Source organism: Lissotriton helveticus, chromosome 1_1 (assembly GCF_964261635.1).
Source record: "Lissotriton helveticus chromosome 1_1, aLisHel1.1, whole genome shotgun sequence".
NCBI classification, from domain to species: domain Eukaryota; kingdom Metazoa; phylum Chordata; class Amphibia; order Caudata; family Salamandridae; genus Lissotriton; species Lissotriton helveticus.
In genome coordinates this window covers 1,514,368,523-1,514,388,250 of record NC_136057.1, presented here as the reverse complement: position 1 = coordinate 1,514,388,250, position 19,728 = coordinate 1,514,368,523, and positions in this window count along the sequence as shown.

Here is a 19,728-nt window from a genome sequence, read left to right as displayed (position 1 = left end):
CGGGAGCGGGTCCGGGGTTGTCCGCCAAAAGCCCGGGGTGCCCTTTCGAGCAGGCACAGGTGGGGGCTATCAGCCTAGAGTTGGCGGGAAGGGCGGACAAGGAGGGGTCTGTTGGGGCTTCAATCGAGGCAATTGTAACAGACCACAGGGGACATGCAAGTTTAAGCATGTGTGTGCCGGCTGTGGGAATTCCTCACACCCGGAAAGTGCTTGTAGATCAAAGAATGTCGGGCGGGTGGAAAAGGAGGACCTAAGCAGGAGTGAGGTGGACCTTTGTGACCGATTGCCTACACCCGTTGATCTAATGGTTATGATTCCGTGGTTAAACAAGTACCCTGATCATGTGTCCGCTGGGGTGTTGAGGAAGGGTTTTTTACATGGCTTCCACATCCCAGTGGGGGAAGTTCGGGGGAACTCCTTTTGTAGAAATCAGTTATCGGTACGGCACAACCCAGGCGTGGCAGAAAGGAAAATAGCTAAAGAAGTCAGTTTAGGACGAGTGGCTGGCCCCTTTTCCTGCCCGCCGGTGGCCGATTTCATATGTTCCCCGTTAGGGGTGGTCCCGAAGAAAGATCCGGGGGAGTTTAGACTCATACATAACCTTTCCGCTCCCAGGGGTTCCTCGGTGAATGATGCCATAGACCCAGAAGTTTGTTCGGTACAATACGCATCGTTCGACGATGCCGTGGCCATTTTGAACCACCTAGGCCCCGGGGCGCTGATGGCGAAATGTGATATCGAATCAGCATTCCGGTTGCTTCCGGTGCACCCGCAGGATCAGCGCCTGGTAGGTTTTGCATTTCAGGGAAATTATTACATGGATAAATGCATGCCCATGGGTTGTTCCATTTCATGTGCATATTTTGAGATTTTTAGCTGTTTTTTGGAATGGGCATTTACAGAGGCCACAGGGCATAGACATGTTATGCATTATCTGGATGATTTTCTGTTTTTGGGGGCAGCCGGGGATATGAATTGCGCACAGGCGCTGTATGATTTCTGCATCCTCATGAATGAATTCGGTGTCCCATTGGCACCAGGTAAGACGGTCGGGCCATCTACTTCACTGGAGTTTCTGGGTATTGAGCTCGATTCTGTGGAGGGGTGTTTCCGACTACCAGTAGACAAAGTGACCAAGTTCCGGGCATCCTTGATGCAATGCCTGGGTGGGGAGAAAGTGACCCTGCACCAATTACAACGAACAGTGGGTCAGCTTAATTTTGCCTTGAGGGTGATTCCTATGGCCCGCCCGTTTGCGCACTCTATCGCGCAGGCTATGGGTGGTCTCAAAGAGGCTCACCACCGTATGAGACTGTCTGGAGAGGTTCGCCAGGATATGCGTATTTGGTTGGCATTTCTGGCGGACTTCAACGGTCGAGTCGTTTGGAGCTCCCCGCCAGAGTCATCGGAGGAATTAGGTCTATGGACCGACTCGGCAGGGAGCGTGGGTTTTGGCGCCATCTTAGGTGATCGATGGTCGGCACAAACATGGCCAACATGGTGGCACTCCGACGGCCTCACAGGTAACATTGGGTTCCTGGAGTTATTCCCCATTTGGGTGGCTCTGATGACATGGGCTGATGATTTCAGGGGCCGCTCAGTGGTGTTTTGGTCCGACAATATGACTGTCGTAGATTGCATTAACCAACAGGCAGCACGCTGCAAGATGATTTTGAGATTGTTGAAAGAGATTGTGCTGCTGTGCATGAGATTGAATGTACTGTTCAGGGCAAAACATGTGCCAGGTGTACTGAATCTTGCGGCTGATGCACTCTCTCGTTCACGTATGCAGGCATTCAGGGGTTATCTGCCCACAGCAGACTTAGAGGCAGCACCATTCCCAGAAGCAATGTGGCTTATCGGTGCCTCGGATTACAAGACCTCGTGGCAGCGAGTCTAGCCCCCAGGACAAGGAAAGCATACGAAGGAGCGTTTCGTTCTTATTGCACATATTTGGGTCCTGTAGGGAGTCTGCATTGGGGTCAGGAGGAGTCCTTCCTGGGGTACCTGGTTGCACTACACAGGGAGGGCCGATCAGTGGCTACGGCCGGTAGGCATAGGGCGGCCATTTCCTTCATGGCCCAGGTACACGGCATAAAAGATCCTACAGGTTCTTTTTTGGTGAAGAAAGCCCTTCGCGGCTGGCAGCGCCTTGAGGGTTGCAAGAGAGATACGAGGCACCCGATTGGCTTAGACAGACTGTCTCTGCTTTTAGCAAAGCTGAATGAGACGTGTTCCTCCCATTACGAAGCAGTTCTGTTCCGGGCAGCGTTCACATTGGCATTCCATGGGGCCATGAGGGTGAGCGAACTTGTCGCAAGGAACAAGAGAGATATGGAGGGAGGTTTGTGCAGGGATCACATCCAGATAAGGGGTGATTCGATGGTGATCATGATAGCCAGGTCCAAGACTGACCAGGGGGCTATGGGAGATAGTGTGGTCGTGCAGCGCAAGCGTGGGTCCCCCGTCTGCCCGTTGAAGTGTGTGGAAGACTATTTGGCGCTAAGAGCGGCCTCTTGGGGGGGGGAGCTTGCTCCGACACAAGGATGGCACCCCACTGACGAGATTTCAGTTTCAGAGGGTGCTGGCACTGGCAATCGCTGACGCGGGCATGGACCCGTGCGATTTTGGGACCCACTCCTTTAGGATAGGGGCTGCTACGGAGGCTACAGCCAGGGGTCAGAGTGCCGAGGAAGTGAAACAGTTGGGCTGTTGGTCCTCGAATTGCTTTAAGAGGTATGTGCGATTGCACATGTTGTAAGTGATCAATTGACATGCACTCACGTTTTCTGTCTTTTGTTTACTTTGCGGTTTCGCGGGCCTGCCATGCAGGGCGGAATTGGAGGTCGACCCTACATCAAGTGACCAGCGGTCAGAGATCACCGACTGGGGAGAGGATGGTGTGGGTCGTGGGCCACTCATACGTGAGACGCGCCGGTGACGTATTCAAGGAAGGTGACGCGATTCACGCACCTAGGGAATACGGGTTCAGAGTGGCTTTCCATGGGAAAGGTGGGCTCGTTTTTGACAAATTTGCGTCATTTTTCGAGGGACTTTTAGGGCGGCATAGGTCACCGCCATCTATAGTCATAGTACACCTGGGTGGCAACGATTTGGTGACACTGGGTAGACGAGTGTTACTTGAACGAATCTTGTCAACTGTTAGCTGGTTGGCTAAAAGAGTCCCGGGGTGCACGATTGCCTGGTCCCAGATGATTCCTAGAAGGAGGTGGCAGGGGGGCCTTTCGGTGTCAGCTCTGAACCATTCAGTAAAACGGGTCAATAATAAGATTAATAGGCTGTTCCGTTCTGCACAGTTGCATGTCATTCCTCATGGGTGTATCCGGGGTGACCATATGTATTTGAACGATGGGGTTCACCTGTCCAGGGTGGGGAATGACTTACTAATAGGAGATGTAGTTGCATGGTTGAGAGGTTTGAGGAAGCATGACCTATAGGAGGAGTTGGGGGGACCGGATAGTCGGTCAACTATCCGGTCTGTGGCGGTAAGGTCATGATCGGTGAGCAGGAATTTAAAGGTCCCTAGATTGGGGCGCCACCCACAATGGATGGGAGAGCCCGGGGGAAGACGGCCATTGGCCCCTTCCACGGGGAGGCAGCACCCACTAAGGATGGGGCGCCTAGGGGGAGATGGCCATGGGCCCCTCCCAGGGGGGGAGACGGTTAAATGCCCCTCCTGACTAATTTCCCGGGGGCCGGATATCCGCGACGGCGGATAGAGAGTATGGGGTGGGGGGGAGAGTCCACGCTGTCCTTCCTACAGAGACCTCATACGGGAACTCGGACGACCCTTAAAATGGCGTCGAGTAGAAAGGGGGCCCCCACCACGACAAGGGAAGTTACAGTTGGCAATGAGGGTAGAGCCCTCTGCGCATACGCCGCTCACACGGTGAGGGCGGGAGTTTGGTAGTAGGGATCTGACACCGGTTAAGACCTTGCCGTTGGCCCTTAACGCTAGGGTGTACAATTTGAATTAGAGTGTATGCATTTTCAGGATGTTAGCCAAAAGTACATGACTGCATCGAAATGTAATAAATGTCAAATTGTACGTAATGCATAATGATGAAACTTTTAATTTAATGTTTTAAATTTTGTTTCATATTTTAATAAATACGGCCGGGAGGGTGACTCCCTCCCGTCTTCCAAAAAAGTCAACTATTGTCCGACTTCCCATCCTTGGGGATGTGTGTTGGGAGGGGGTGGCGGGCATCCCGGCCATATGGAAAGGGGCGACCGCTAGGTCCCCCCGAACGTATGGATGGGGGCCCGAACCTCCCGGGAAGCCATTTTGGGCGGGGTGGGCGTGGCCCGGCTGGTATGCCCAAAGCGGCGTAGCCGGAGCGCGCCTTCCCCCGCCCGAGAGGGGTTGTCCTAGACACCTTGAAGGAAGACCACGCCCATTAGGCGTATCGGGGACGGGTACACGCCCTCCCGCAGAAGGATAAAGGAGCGGGAACCCTGAAGATCGTCCTCTTGTTCCTCGGATCGGAAGGCTGCACCCACTCGTTGCTCGTGAGCCCTCGACGGAACAAGCAGCAATTTTGACCCACCCACCAGCCCCTGATAGCAAATGTTTGGAGGAAATAAAGTTTTCTGACTGATGAAAGTATAGGCCTTTTCCTTTTCCTTGGTAGAGCGAATAAAGGAATGTTGAGAATGTATATGGTCTGCATTGGAGAATTTCTTCTTGCAGGAATGATCAGTAATAGCAGTAAGATGATGTGGAATTTTTTCATTTTAGTAGATAAACAACTGTCGTACTTATTTGTCGGGCGGTAAGGTCATGATCGGTGAGCAGGAATTTAAAGGTCCCTAGAGTGGGGCGCCACCCACAATGGATGGGAGCGCCCGGGGGAAGACGGCCATTGGCCCCTTCCACGGGGAGGCAGCACCCACTAAGGATGGGGCGCCTAGGGGGAGATGGCCATGGGCCCCTCCCAGGGGGGGAGGCGGTTAAATGCCCCTCCTGACTAATTTCCCGGGGGCCGGATATCCGCGACGGCGGATAGAGAGTATGGGGTGGGGGGGAGAGTCCACGCTGTCCTTCCTACAGAGACCTCATACGGGAACTCGGACGACCCTTAAGATGGCGTCGAGTAGAAAGGGGGCCCCCACCACGACAAGGGAAGTTACAGTTGGCAATGAGGGTAGAGCCCTCTGCGCATGCGCCGTTCACACGGTGAGGGCGGGAGTTTGGTAGTAGGGATCTGACACCGGTTAAGACCTTGCCGTTGGCCCTTAACGCTAGGATGTACAATTTGAATTAGAGTGTATGCATTTTCAGGATGTTAGCCAAAAGTACATGACTGCATCGAAATTTAATAAATGTCAACTTGTACGTAATGCATAATGATGAAACTTTTAATTTAATGTTTTAATAAATACGGCCGGGAGGGTGACTCCCTCCCGTCTTCCAAAAAAGTCAACTATTGTCCGACTTCCCATCCTTGGGGATGTGTGTTGGGAGGGGGTGGCGGGCATCCCGGCCATACAGCCATTTTCCTTCATTTGAAGTTAGGAGAAAGGGGTGTATGTTCTAGGTTGATGCTAGGTCATACAATGTTATTGGAGGAGGAGGCTGTCGAGATTTTAAGAGTAGAGACAGAAGAATTTTTTGAAAAAAATTTAGGTTCAGCCACAATTGGGACATTCTGGGATGCTTACAAAGCTTATTTAAGGGGTAGCCAAGGAACTTTAGCGGCAAGTAAAAGGTGAGCTTAATATAGAAAAGTTCTGGAATTAGAAGAGCAGATCCAGAAGTTAGAGGGGGTTTTGAATAACTTAGGTGGATTGGAAGAAGGTGAGAGGGAGCTGGCCGAAATTATGAAGCTAAGGGCCGATTTGTCAGGAGTTATAAGTGATCGTGTTAGAAAGAGGTGGGAGGTCAGCCAGTTGGTACATTTTGAGTACCGCGAAGGATACAGCAAATTATTAGCAAGGAAGGCGAAGAGTGATCGTGTTGAAAACTTTAAAAAAGAGATTATTTGTGAAAAGACAGGGGGAGTGCTGAGTGATAGCCAAGGTATCAGTTTGGCTTTTTTTAGACACTTTGGGAGAGTATACAAATAAGATTTTGATATAAATGCGGAGGTTGTGCTGGCCTGGCTGGAGCACTTAGAGCCTCTTCCTGAGGAGGCAATGGAGGCCCTAGATGACGAGGTCACGGTGGAGGAGTTGGAGAGGTGATAAGGGGGGGTAAACGTGGGAAGGCTACGGGGCCAGACGGCCTCCTTCTTGAGGTGTGTAAGGCTTTGGCCAGTACAATAATTCCTATTCTAAGCCAACATTTTAAAAGAATATTTCAGACAGACACTGCCATGCCTGCTTCTTGGAAGGAAGCTATTATAACCTTGATTTCAAAACCTGGGAAATCCACAAAAAAAGTGGATTTGTATAGGCCCATTTATCTGCTAAACGCAGATTATAAGGTGTTTGGAAAGGTCATGGCAGGAAGGCTGAATGGTTTCATGTCTTTGATGGTGAATGAAAATCAAAAGGGGTTTATACAAGGAAGAACGCTGAAAGAGTTGACATACTCATTGATTGGCTCTATTGACATGGCAACTGCTTATCGACTCCCCCTGCTAAAGCATTTGATCATGTCAACTGGGCCTTTCTGCAGAATGTGGTTAAATGTTTTAATTTAGGTCCTAACTTTTGTAGAGTTTTAAAGTGTATTTATGCTTCCCCAGAAGCCAGAGTGTTAGTTAATGGGGCTCTGACTTCGCCAGTTAAGATTATTAGAGGTGCCAGGCAGAGCTGACCCTTTCACCGCTACTGTTTGACCTCTCCATCGAGCCACTGGCCAGGAAAATCAGGAGTAGTAACAGTATTTTGCCTTTCAAATTTAACGGTTGGATAAAGAAGTTTGGGCTATATGCAGATGATATTTTAATTTTTACAACAAACCTTCCCCAAACTATGAGGGTGCCGGTGGAACTAACAACTGAGTTTGACAAAGTGTCAGGTTATGACATCAATGTAGACAAGACAGAAGTGATGAGTTGGAATATGGGGGTGACTGGGATCAATGTTAAGAGAGAAATGAGATACTTGGAATTAAGGATCACTCAAAATATTGCTGATCTCACTAAGGTTAATTTTTACCTGTTTAGAAAAGAGATCTGTGCTAATATTCGGGGTTGGACGCATCTTCTGCTAACTTTGTTCGGTAGAGTGAACTTAGTAAAGATGATTGTGCTTCCGAAATTAACTTTTTTGTTTGATTCAATACCCTTATCATTTAGAAAGGAGTGGTTTGCTAAATTAAAGAGTGATATAAGCTTGTTTATTTGGGCATCAAAGGGCCGTGAATATCCTGGCACAAACTCAGAAGGAGGCTGGTGAAGGGTGGTTTCTCTCTTCCAGATTTGATGCTTTACTCTTGGGTCTTTTCATTAAAAAGATGGTAGAATGATATTGGACATCCCTTTAGACTCACAGATAGGTAGGATGTTTAGAGTGATGCTTATAAAGGAGAAGGGAGCTGGAGTTGGTTTTATGTTTAAATTTTCTGATCCGAAATATTTTAAGAAGGTGAGGTTGAAGATTCTAAGGAGAATGGTGGGAACTTGATTTAAAATTAGAAATGTTTTAAACATACCATATTTTAGTCATTGGGCCCTGATCTGGGATGGACAAAAGACTCCCTGGCTTTAACCTTGAAAGAAGCGGGCATTTTAAGATGGAAGCACCTGCTATTGGAGGTCCAGTTGGTTTCGTGAAACTGGTGCGAGCAGGTAGTCAGCTCAATGGTTTCAAGGTTTAAGTACCTCCAGGTTCAAAGCTGGTATCAGACAATGGGTGGAAAGTTAGGAGAACCAAATGAATTTGAGAAAAACTTCTCTCTTCTATAGTGTTAAAAAATGAAATCGCACTATGGTTCTGGATGATCCTGAAGATGGAGGACGGTGTGGTTACCTTGCCGGCGGATCTGTGGGGACGATGCTTGCCAGAGACCGAGACCGGGCATACTGGACTCCACAAAGGCTCTCGAAATTTGGGTCAGGAAGAATGATGGTATGTCCAGAGGGCAGTAGTCAGAGTGCCGATGACTTACACATGTTTCTCTACTGTCCGCAGTTACAGCTTTTCTGGGAGGCAGTAAGTAAGTGTCTGGCCGGCGCTTTAAGCCTGCAGATTAAGGTAAACGCTGTTTTGGTTATTTTTGGAGTTATGGAATGTCAAAGCTTTATCGCTAAAGACTGTGAAAAATTGTTTTTTTCATGCTACGCTTTTAGCGCGTAGGGACATATGTAAATTGAGGGTATCTCCGACACCCCCAATGATGGAGGATTGGCTGAAATATATGAGTTATATTGCAAATTTGGACATTTCGGATCAGGAGAAAAGAAGATATGAATTTTGGACTCCCTTTGTGTCTAGGGGAACGTTATGTTTGGAGGAATTGGTCCAATGATTAAGCCTTCCTCTGCCTCTACTAAGTATAGTCTTCTCCGCGCGAGCAGAAGGACATGGGGAACGGTCTGTGATGGACAGAAGGAGGAGGTCTCACCAAAAGGTGGCATGACTGCAGGGCCTAGATCTTATTACCCTTATCACAGCGAATGAGGTTAGATAATCCAAGGCTGGCAACGATAGAAGGACGAAGGGTGGAAACAAGGCAAATGAGGACAAAAAAAAATAATAATTACTATTCCTAACTCCAAAACCGACTAAACTCAGGAAAACGCTGGATAATAAACCATAAACAAATTACTATTCCATCTCCAAAACCAACTAAACTCAGGGAAAGTGCTCGATAATAAATAAATATAAAATTACTGCTTCAAACTCCAGAACCAACTAAACTCAGGGAACGTGCTGGATAATAAACCTTAAATTACTATTTTAACTCCAAAACCAACTAAACTCAGGGAAAGTGCTTGATAATAAACCAAAAACAAATACCATTCCTACCTCCAAAACCAACTAAACTCAGGGTAAGTGCTGGATAATAAACCTTAAAGAAATTACTATTCTAACCCCACAACCAACTAAATTCAGGGAAGGTGCTGGTTAATAAAACAATAAAAGAATTACCACTCTTAACTCAAAAATCAACTAAACACAGGGAAACTTCTTGGTAATAAACACATTAAAAACATTACTATTCCAAACTTCAAAACCAAATAAACTCAGGGAAAATCTTTAAAATAAACAATAAAAAATTACTATTCCATCTCCAAAACCAACGAAACTCAGGGAAAGTGTTGAATAATAAACAAGTAAAAAAATAATATTCCTATCTCAAAAACCAACTCAACTCAGGGAAAGTGCTGGATAATAAACCATAACAAATTACTATTCTAACTCCAAAACTAACTAAACTCAGGGAAAGTGTTGGATAATAAATCAATAAAAACAATTAGTATTTCAACTCCAAAACCAACTAAACTCAAGGAAGTGCTGGATAATAACCAATAAAAACAATTACTATTCCTAACTCCAAAACCAACTAAACACAGGGGAAGTGTTGGATAATAAAGCATAACAAATTACATTTCCAACTCCAGAACCAGGAAAACTCAGGGAAAGTTCTCAGTAATAAACTAATCAAAAATTACTATTAGTAAATACAAAACTGACTAAACTCAGGGAAACGATGGATAATAAACCATAAAAAATGACTATTCCACCTCCAAAACACACTAAACTCAAGGAAAGGGCTGGATAATGAATGATAAAATATTTCTATTTCAACTCCAAAACCAACCAAACTCAGGGAAAGTGCTTGATAAAAATGTTACTCTTAATAACTCCAATACCAACTTAAGTCAGGGAAAGTGCTGGATAGTAAACCATAAAAATTACTATTCCAACTCCAAAACCAACCAAACTCAGGGAAGTGCTTGGTAATAAACCAATACAAATATTACTATTCCAGCTTCAAAACCAGCTAAACTCAGGGAAAGTGCTGGATAAAAAACAATAAAGAATTCTTTTCTAACTCCGAAGCCAAATAAACTCAAAGAAAGTGCTGGATAATAAACCACTGCATCCGTGAGTGCCCCCAGGTCAAATTGGATTTCCTTGCCGAACTTGGGCTGTTTCCGAGGAAGCGCATGGGTCGTGTCTGAGGACCCGCTGCACCTGGATCTACCTAGGGGCTGCTCCCTAATTTCCCCGAAGGCCCTGAACTAACTTGACGGACTCCATCTCCCAGAAGGCTCTGTGGCTGCCTGCACCTGGGGCGGGGCTTGTCACCGCCCCCAACACCGGCCTATAAACTTCCTTTGGCCATTCCGCTACACAGGAGCATCCCGGGAGAAGCCCGGGACAAGGGCTGGGCCATCTGTGGCCCGTCTGTGGCCGTCGGAGGCCGGCGTAGGCCGGGCTGGGCACCCCCTCTAACATTTTGTCTTTCCCAACCTGTACTATTTGTGTTGTTCTCTTGCAACCATAGCTTATTGTTGCCCCCGGGGGGTTGTTCCTCTCAGTCTAGTCTATTGCCAATGCCAATGATGCTTCGAAAGTTCCTTCCCTTGTTATCGGAGGAACACAGGAAGATCACGGTGCAGGCGATTATAGGCTCGAGAATAGACTATTCCAACGTCCTCTATCTCGGCCTGCCAGAATACCTGCTTCAACGATTACAGGTTGTTCAGAATTCGGCAGCACGTGCTATCTTTGGACTATCCCGCCGTGCCAGAGCCTCGGGCCTCTTGGAGGCTCTGCACTGGCTTCCTGTCCGGAAGCGGATAGTTTTTAAAACTCTCACCCTGGCACACAAAGCCTTGCACACCTCCGGAGCAAAATATCTTCAGAAAAGGCTGTCCTTTTACCTTCCTGCCAGGTCGCTTAGGTCTGAAGCCTTTTTTCTTGCTGTAGTGCCCCGCGTGAAGAGAGCTCGCATCGGTGGTCGCTCTTTAAATTATTAGCGCCTCAGCTGTGGAACAAACTGCCTGTGTCCCTGCGCAGCACTCCCAACTTGTTGGCCTTTAGGAAGGGGCTTAAAACTTGGCTTTTCACTTCTTAGTTTCAGGTCTTATTAGTTTTCCTCTTTTTCTGTTTCTGTTCATTTTCCCTGTTGTGTTATGAGATTAGTGTGCAATTTAAAGCGTCGGGACACTCTTTCGAGTAGCCGCACGCTATACAAAAAAAAAAAAACCTGTATAACATAACAATGACTACGAGGTCCGGGAAGATTAGAAGGGTGAGGGGTGGTTCTGTAAGCGGTACTATGGATCAATTCATAATCCGAGCCTTCTCTGTGTTAGAGAAGGAAATTGCCATCACTGAATGCAAACTGTCACTCGAACCTTTCAATCATAAGCGTTCCTCATTAGGGCCTCTAGTTCTAGTAGTTTCACCTGCAAATATTGCCGTACATGTGGAGGGTGTATCTTCGGATACAGACCAAGATAATATAAGTGCCATTAGGTCTAGCCTAGATAGGCTTAACAGGGTAGCATCTCCTGGACTAGAGCCCTTCTTGCCCGTAGAGTCGCCTGCGGTTCCTTCTGAAATTGCCGCACAATTCAGCAACTCAAACCCTTCCAGGGGCCCCCTTGTAAATGGGAGGATAGCGGGGGTTGTTGGTCCTAGATATCCCGCCTTCAAAAGGAAAAGATTCATAAGTAGCGTAAGGGGTGGTCAAACCAAACCTCCCAAAAAGTTTAAAGCTAAAAATCTTGTGGAAGGGGAGAAGCTCTTGGGGTTAGGGAATATAAGTCTATCGAATCCGTCTCAAGGGAGTACCCAGTTTACTAACCACAATAATTCAGCAGAGCATGCGCATAGCAGCACGTAGTCCACTCCTGCCATAGGCCTCTTATCCTCGAGTCCACTCATTTCCCAGATTGAGAAATTAGTGAAATCCTTGATCCTTCCCGTGTTGGAAAGGGTGAAGGTTGTGGCAGAGAGGTTAGATAGATTTGAGCAGGCCACTCTGGATACATTTTTTTCACTCAAATCCCTAATTAAACTACATGCTAAGAACCCCCAGGCAGAGAGCGAGCAGACTAGACACATGGGCAGGATTCCAGCTCTCGCTGTGGCACAGGTGCCAGCAACCTCCGAATTAGCTTGGATACCTCAGATATGCCAGGCGTCTGTAGGATCAGCCGGACCTCCTATCTGTGTACAGTCAGCTAGCTCTACTGACGCTAAAATAACGGGCCAATCTTCTGTTAGTTCTTCTTCCACTGTACCGAATCCAACGGGGCAGAAAAACACCCACCCCAGGGCTCCAAGACAGAGAGATGACCCACATTTTCCCCCAGTCAATAAAGAGAGAACCAGCTTTGGCCCTACGCCAACCACCCAGCAGACCCTTCAGGCCCCAAATGAGGTTTTTAGAGTTCCCTATATTAATCTCCCTCCAGCCGTATGTTGTTGTACTAACTAGCGTTCCGCCTTTGAAGGTCGACCAACATGAATCTCACCAGGAGCTTAAGAACAAAGCCATGCATTGGTTAAGAAATAATAGACCCCTCCCAAGTGATTTGGATGGTGAGATTCTCCATGTTAGAAGGGTAGGGTGGGTTGGAAATAGGACCAAATATTGTCAGGGGGATTGCATTGTGGTAAACTTTAATGATGTAAGGGTTGTGTGGACTATTTGTAACCAGCAGGCAGGATATGGTGGTGCAGGTATAGGTAGAGTTGATCTGAGCTATTTCTACGCTAGAGCACAAGGTCCTATGAATATATGTCATCAGTTTAGGGAGGTAGGCAGGACGGCTTCTCTTCCAACAGCTATTTCGACCCAATGGCCTACCTACCTTTTGCAGGTCCCGGGGGGATATGGGAGGTCTAATGGCTATTGACGTGGTGCCTATCCTTGCCACACCGTTTTGTCCCCAAACCTAGTGATTGTGCCTAAGTCCGGCAATTTGGGTTTAGCAAGTTCAGCAAGTATACCTCCTGGCCCTCTGGTTTCCACTGGAAGATCTTTAACCTTTAGTCTCCCTATACACTATGCCAGGCCGTTGCAAGTGTGTGAACCCTGCTCTTCACAGACTGGTAATGGCGATCCGTAAGTGAGGGTTTACTGGTAGTGACCCCGTGGAGGGTCGGCCCACTCGAGTCAAATTCCCAACCGGAGCCAGCTGTGGCGAATCCAGCTTTTCGGATTCTCAGTTGGAATATCGCGGGTATTTCCCGGAAGTTAGATCTACCTGATTGGAATGCCCAAGTGGGGGCGTATTCAATCTGTATATTCCAAGAGACCTGGAGCAAGGAGCCCTGCCATAAGGTTGGTTATACCACCTATTTTGTACCTGCAGTCCCTTCATCTTCAGGGAAAGGTCGCCTCTCAGGAGGTCTTCTCATATGGGTCGACAACTCACTGGGCTGCCAAATTGTGCAGAGTGCGACCAACTTCCCTGACATATTAAGAATTTCAATTAGAGGGCCACGGAGAGGGCATATCTTAGAAATCTTCAACATCTATGCCAGGGGTACCAAAGGAGACTCCTTGTCCCCCATAGTTTTGAGCTTGGAAGACCAACTCAGGCAATGTCCTGTTAATTCGTATGTCCTGGTTGCGGGGGATCTCAACTGTACTTTTGAGCCCCTCGCATCTGAGGACATTTTGGACACTGCTGATGAGGATGCTAGGTGGGGTATACCCTCACTAACCATCCAACCCATAAGTAGGTGGTCCCAACGGGTCATGCAATTGAATTCCTTGACCCTGGAATTAGGACTAAGGGCAGTAAATGGGAGAACCATTTCAGATCCATCTGGAGCCCATACATTTAACAGGGTGCACCACACCTCAAGGATAGACTATATCTTGCTTGACCTTAAGCTCTGGAGCTTTATTTATGACATGGAAGTTCTGCCCTCAGTTGATAGTGACCATAATCCGCTATCTTTGGCACTGTACCCCCTGTGGACGTGCCCACATGGTGTGGTCATGCCAACCAAAGTGCTTTCCACCATGGAAGCCCGTCCCTCAAATTGCGGAAGGCGCCTTAAGTGGTGCAAGGTTGCCATGGATGAGGGGAAAATCCAAGCCATAGGGGCCCTCCTAGTGGCAGCTCTGACCAAGTTAGACTCTCCTTCCCTGGGACATAGTGAGGTGACTCCACTTTTTTGTGAGACCATCAAGGCTATGGGCAATCTTTTTTTTATCCCAAGCAGGGATCCCACCCTGGTGGAGGGTAAGAAACCAAAGTGCCATTTTCGCTGGTTTACCAAAAAATGCAGGGAAAAAAATCTGCACTTATTGCAGCAGTTAAAAGCAAATCTCCCGCTAAGATCAGGCTGGCTAGGAAAGATTACAAACAGACTATTAATGTAGCAAAGATAGAATGGGAGGACAAGTACTGGTGTGACCTAAAGGACGCCAGTGCAGGAAGGGACCCTAGAGGGTTTTGGAACCTAATCAGGGCTAGGAGCAGGCCAGATAATACCCTCATCACGTGTAACATCACGGGCCAAAGTTGGTACAATCACTTCTCGTCCCTTTCTAACATCACCGTGGAGGGCAACCAGGACCTGCCTAATTCCGTTTTCACCCCAAGTGACCCCTTAGGGGTCCAACTAGGAGATCCTTTCTTTCCAAAGGAAGTTGAAAATGTAATAAAAACATTGGTGCCACTTAAAGCAGCTGGCCCCGACGGGATACCGGGAGACTTGATACGCGCCAATCATATCGAGTGGGGGAGGCTAATTTCATCACTACTCAATGCTATCAATAACGGAGCATCAGTCCCAGACTCTTGGAAAGGGGCGGAGGTCGTCCCAATTTTTAAAAAGTGGTGCCGGAACGACCACGCCAACTACCGCCCAATTAGCCTTAGTGATACTACACAAAAGGTTGCGGGGAAAGTGGTTCTGGGGAGGGTGCTCCAACAGTGGGTGGTCGATAATAACATCTTATCAGACTACCAAGCGGGGTACAGGTCCGGCACAGGGACCATTGAACATCCCTTTAGACTGGTGCTCCTTTATTGGAAGGTGGTAGTGCTGGCAAAGGCAGTCTTTATTTAGCGTTCATAGATCTGAAGACTGCCTTTGACCTAGTGCCCCGGGAGGGGCTGTGGGAGGTGCTGTCTGGACTGGGGTTGCCCCCGTATATTTTGTCCTTACTGGTGAGGCTCCATGCTGACAACTTTGCCCAGGTACGGTGGGGCTCTCATGGCCAAAAACCAGATAGGATTCCAGTGAATAGGGGTGTCCGCAAGGGATGTGTGCTCGCTCCCACTCTATTTTCTCTTTATGTAAATGGAGTGGTTGAACATCTACTAAAAAATCCATCAGATGCACCGGCCCTGGCGGGCAAGCGAATACCAACCCTCATATTCACTGATGGCACTCTCCTTATCTCGAAGTCCCCCGTGGGCCTGCAGAGCCTGATAAAACCAAGTATCTGGTTCTGAACCCACCCAAAAAAATGGGTCGACCGCCAGTATTGAATTCTGTGCCCCTGGAGAGGGTCGCGGAATTCGATTATTTAGGCATTCGTCTAACAGATACCATGCTGTGGAACTCGCACATCCAAAAGATGCTGCTTAGCCACAAAAGGGTAGGGGGGGCTCTTCTTAGGGAACAGCGCTCCTCTTCAATTAGACCAATTGCCCCGGTAATTGAGATCTATAAAGCAAGAGGGGTTAGTGCGGCCCTGTACGGGGCTGAGTTGTGGGGCACTTGCAACATCGAGGTGCCAGCCAGATCCGAGAATAAATTCTTGAAAGACCTGATGGCACTTCCCCAGAGAACCCCGACCCTACCCTTGCTATTAGAAACGGGGTGTCGCTCGATTAAAGACCAAGCACAACCCCGCCCGCTGCTACTATGGGCCCGGTTATGGCGAGTGCCTGAATTGGCTTTGTATGCAGAAGGATTGATGGAGGTTCTGTCAATTCATGGTTGGTCCAAAATCAAATGGCCGAAAGGTGTAAAATTTCTGCTTGGGGAGTTGGGTTTGGGAGATGCTTGGGAATCTAGATCTGCTCCCACCAAAGCTGTCCTTACGAAGTTGTATTGGAATTGGATCACTAACAAAAACTGCTCTGTGTCGACGCATTGTAGAACCACTGCCAGATTTTTGAGGGTTAAGGATGTGGCTGCTTATGAACCATTTTGCTCAACTTGCAAGACACGGGTAGTCTGTTGCCCACTTGTTATTTGAATGCCCGGCCTATGAAGTCCCGAGGCGCTGTTGGTTAAAACCAATATGTAGAGAACTAGGCACTCGGCACTATATTGTGGTGCTACGTATTTTGATGTCAGACACTCGGACTATGTTTTCATGTGCTGTGTCCAAATTTTTAGGATGGTCATGGTCCATCCGATCAAAAAGGCTTTCCCTATCTATTTAATGATTGTTTTTAAATATATATATTGTTGTTTTTAAGTAAGTCATAATGTATAATACCAAGTACGTTGTAAATATTGTGGTTTTTAAACGTGATATAAACGCTTTTAAGATATTTTTTTATCGAAATAAAGCCTAAACTGAAACTAATAAACCAATAAAAACAAATTACTATTCCTAACTCAAAAACCAACTAAACACAGGGAAAGTCCTGGATAATAAACTAGTAAAAAATTACTATTCCTAACTCCAAAACCAACTCAATTCAACTCAGGGAAAGTACTGGATAATAAATCATACCAAATTACTATTCCAACTCCAAAACTAACTAAACCCAGGGAAAGTGCTGTATAATAAACCAATAAAAACCATTAGTATTCCAAATCCAAAACCAACTAAACTCATGGAAAGTGCTGGATAATAAACCAATAAAAACAATTACTATTCCTAACTCCAAAACCAACTAAACACCGTGAAAGTGCTGGATAATAGAGCATAACAAATCTCCTCTCATATTGGGAACCAACGTTATAATTAGACAGCGAAAGTGAGGGGCTACGATCGACAAAGCAGGTTTAAAGGGGAAAGAAGTCCGTAAGAGTAGGGGGAGAGGTAGGGTGAAGAAAAAACTGTCTTTAAAATTGAGGATTACCCCCTCTTTAAAAAACTACTATAAAGTTATGTCCTCCTCCACTGCGGATACCAGTGAGCGAGTCAGAATAACTATGCAAGAGGAGTTGGAGGGGGGCCTCTAAGCCCAAGACCAAGGTACCAGCCAGTGACCCAGGGCCACCTCCACCCCTTACCCCATTCTTCCAGTGTAAGCAGAGAGAACCCAAGCAGCAGGGGGGCCTACGGTAACTCTGTCATTAACTTCATCTACTCCTCACCTGGTAGTGAGCCTGTCTAATAGATATAATGTTCTTGAAATTCAGGACTCTCAACTCTCTCAAGTCTCTCAAGACTCTCAAGACAGGGCAAAGGAAATAATTACTGAAACAGTAACTGAAACTGAGAATAGGGAAACTGGAGAAGCCGGGGTCCAAGGACGTGTGCCTTGCTCTCTGTCTGATATCTTACTCGCCATGAAAGAAGAGATGTTGAGTGGGTTTAAGATCACATAAATGAATCAGGCTGAGTTGGTTAGTTGGTTTTATGTGTCTGAAGCAAACCAGGCAGCAATACAAACGTCTTGCGAGGTGTTAGCGCAGAAATTGAAGGAGGTGATGGCAAGGACGGATCTTATAGAGGCTGAGATCCCCATAATTAAGGAGGCAATGCACTCAGCTTCAAAGGATGTGGCAAAATTGACAGCACAGAACAGAGAGCTTCAGGACGACCTAGAACGGTTGGAAACCACTCCAGGAAGAAAAGAAAACTGAGACTTAAATATTCCCAAAACTCTAGAGGGGTCAGACATTAAAGGATTTGTCATTTCCCTGATACAGGGGACTGTTCTAAAGAACTCACCTGGCATTACCTTGGTCCAAGAGATTCAAAGGGTTCTTCGAGATCCATTTAGGAGGAACCTTGGCAGACAAAAACCTAGGACGATTTTTATCAATTTTCTTTCCTATTCTGTCAAGGAGCAAATACTATCTGCAGGCCTCAAGGAAGACTCAACATCCTTCCCGCTCACAGGTCAAGAACCATTCTCCTTTCTGATAAGATCCGATATCTCACACACCACAGCAACAAGGCAATAGGAGCTGGGGAGCAGATTAGATGAGTTAAAAAGTTTGGGAGCCAAGGCCCAATTGAAGTTTCCAGCTCAACTACGAGTAATGTATGATAATCAGATGCTGAAGGGACAACGAACCTTCCTTCTCCCCCCTACTTGATTGAAAACAACTGATAATCAGATGCATCAGCTCCGCACAACAGAGGAGTTGGACACCTTTATGGCGAAGATTAAAAAAGGGAAGTGATTTAGGAGAGGGAGCCAACAATAGTGTCAGGGGTTCTCCGGCTTCGGACTCCCAGATTTGTTCTACTTTTTCTCTTTAGTTTATAGCCCGAGAGGGGTGGTGACTTAATAGGCATTGCCTATTGGAAGTGAGGGTTCCTCATGGGAGTAAGGGAGCACAAGAGGGAGAGGGATGGGGGGTTGCACAGGGTGGGGTGCAATGGGTACAAATTAAAAAAAAATACCTCATCTCACTTGAAGCATATAACAATTCGGTCAACTGATCTGGGTCAGGGACTTGTAAGCCGATGGCAGGTGATGTGATAAAATATATGAATACGAGTTTTATCTCTTTGAACGTAAATGGGCTGCATTGTCCAAGGAGGCAAAGATTGACATTCAAATATTTGGAGCTCTCTGAAGCACAGGTCTGTCTCTTTCAAGAGACACACTTGACTTGGGGGGAATCTAAACGATTGTTCTCTAGTATCCCTTGGATTAAAGGTCATTGTTCCTCTGAACAGACAATTAATAGCCATGGAGTCGCAATCTTGATTAAGCAGGGGCTAGCTTGTGCTATAAAATCGGCACAAACAGACCAAACATGGAGGTGGATCTTTGCACAACTGGATATTGGAGGTACAGAATTAACCTGTGCCTCCTTTAACTGACCAAATGTGGATGATCCAACCTATATCTTTAAGTTGCAGTCCAAGGTAATCTTCTAAACCCCTCCTGCGCTAGTGGGCGGGGATTTTAATGTCCTTGTAGATCCTCTTAAAGACGGGGCAAATCAGGTGCATTATATAGGGGCTCCCCGTATTCATCGGGCTATGAAGAATCTGATGCACGACTTGTAGTTGGTTAACGCCTGGAGGGGGAAGATGGGAGACCTCTCCGGGTTTACGTTTTATAGTAAAAAAACTATCACTTTTCCAGGATTGAGTATTTTTTAGGTAGCAGAAATCTCCTGGATACCACATCTGCGGTCATCATACTTCCAAGTCTCCTCTCAGATCATGCCCCATTCTTGTTTTCTCATAAAAAAATAACTAATATGACACAAACAAGATGGACACTTAACAGGGAAAATTAGCAGACCCTGAAATTATTCAGGCCATTAAAATATCTCCTTAGAGTTTTTTTATCTGAATATTGGTTCCACGGCTATCAAATTTGTTTGGGATGCCTTTAAGGCCAACTTGAGGGGCCGGCTCCACGGCCTCATATGCTCCAAAAATCGAGCTAAAGCCTGGGAGCTAAGATTAAGCGAGGAGAAAATCGAACAGCTATAAGCAGAAAGGATGTTGTTAATAGTGGGGTGCCCAGCAAGGTTGGGTAAAGTGCAGGACGACCTTGATAGGGCTAGGCAAGAGTTTAGAGGGATGCTACACGAGAAATGCAAGGCTTAATGGCTGAATAAGAATATGGAAAATTATGAGTACGAATAAAAACAATTACCAAAATTAATTCAAAAACCAACTCAACTTAGGGAAAGTGCAGGATAATAAACCATAACAAATTACTATTC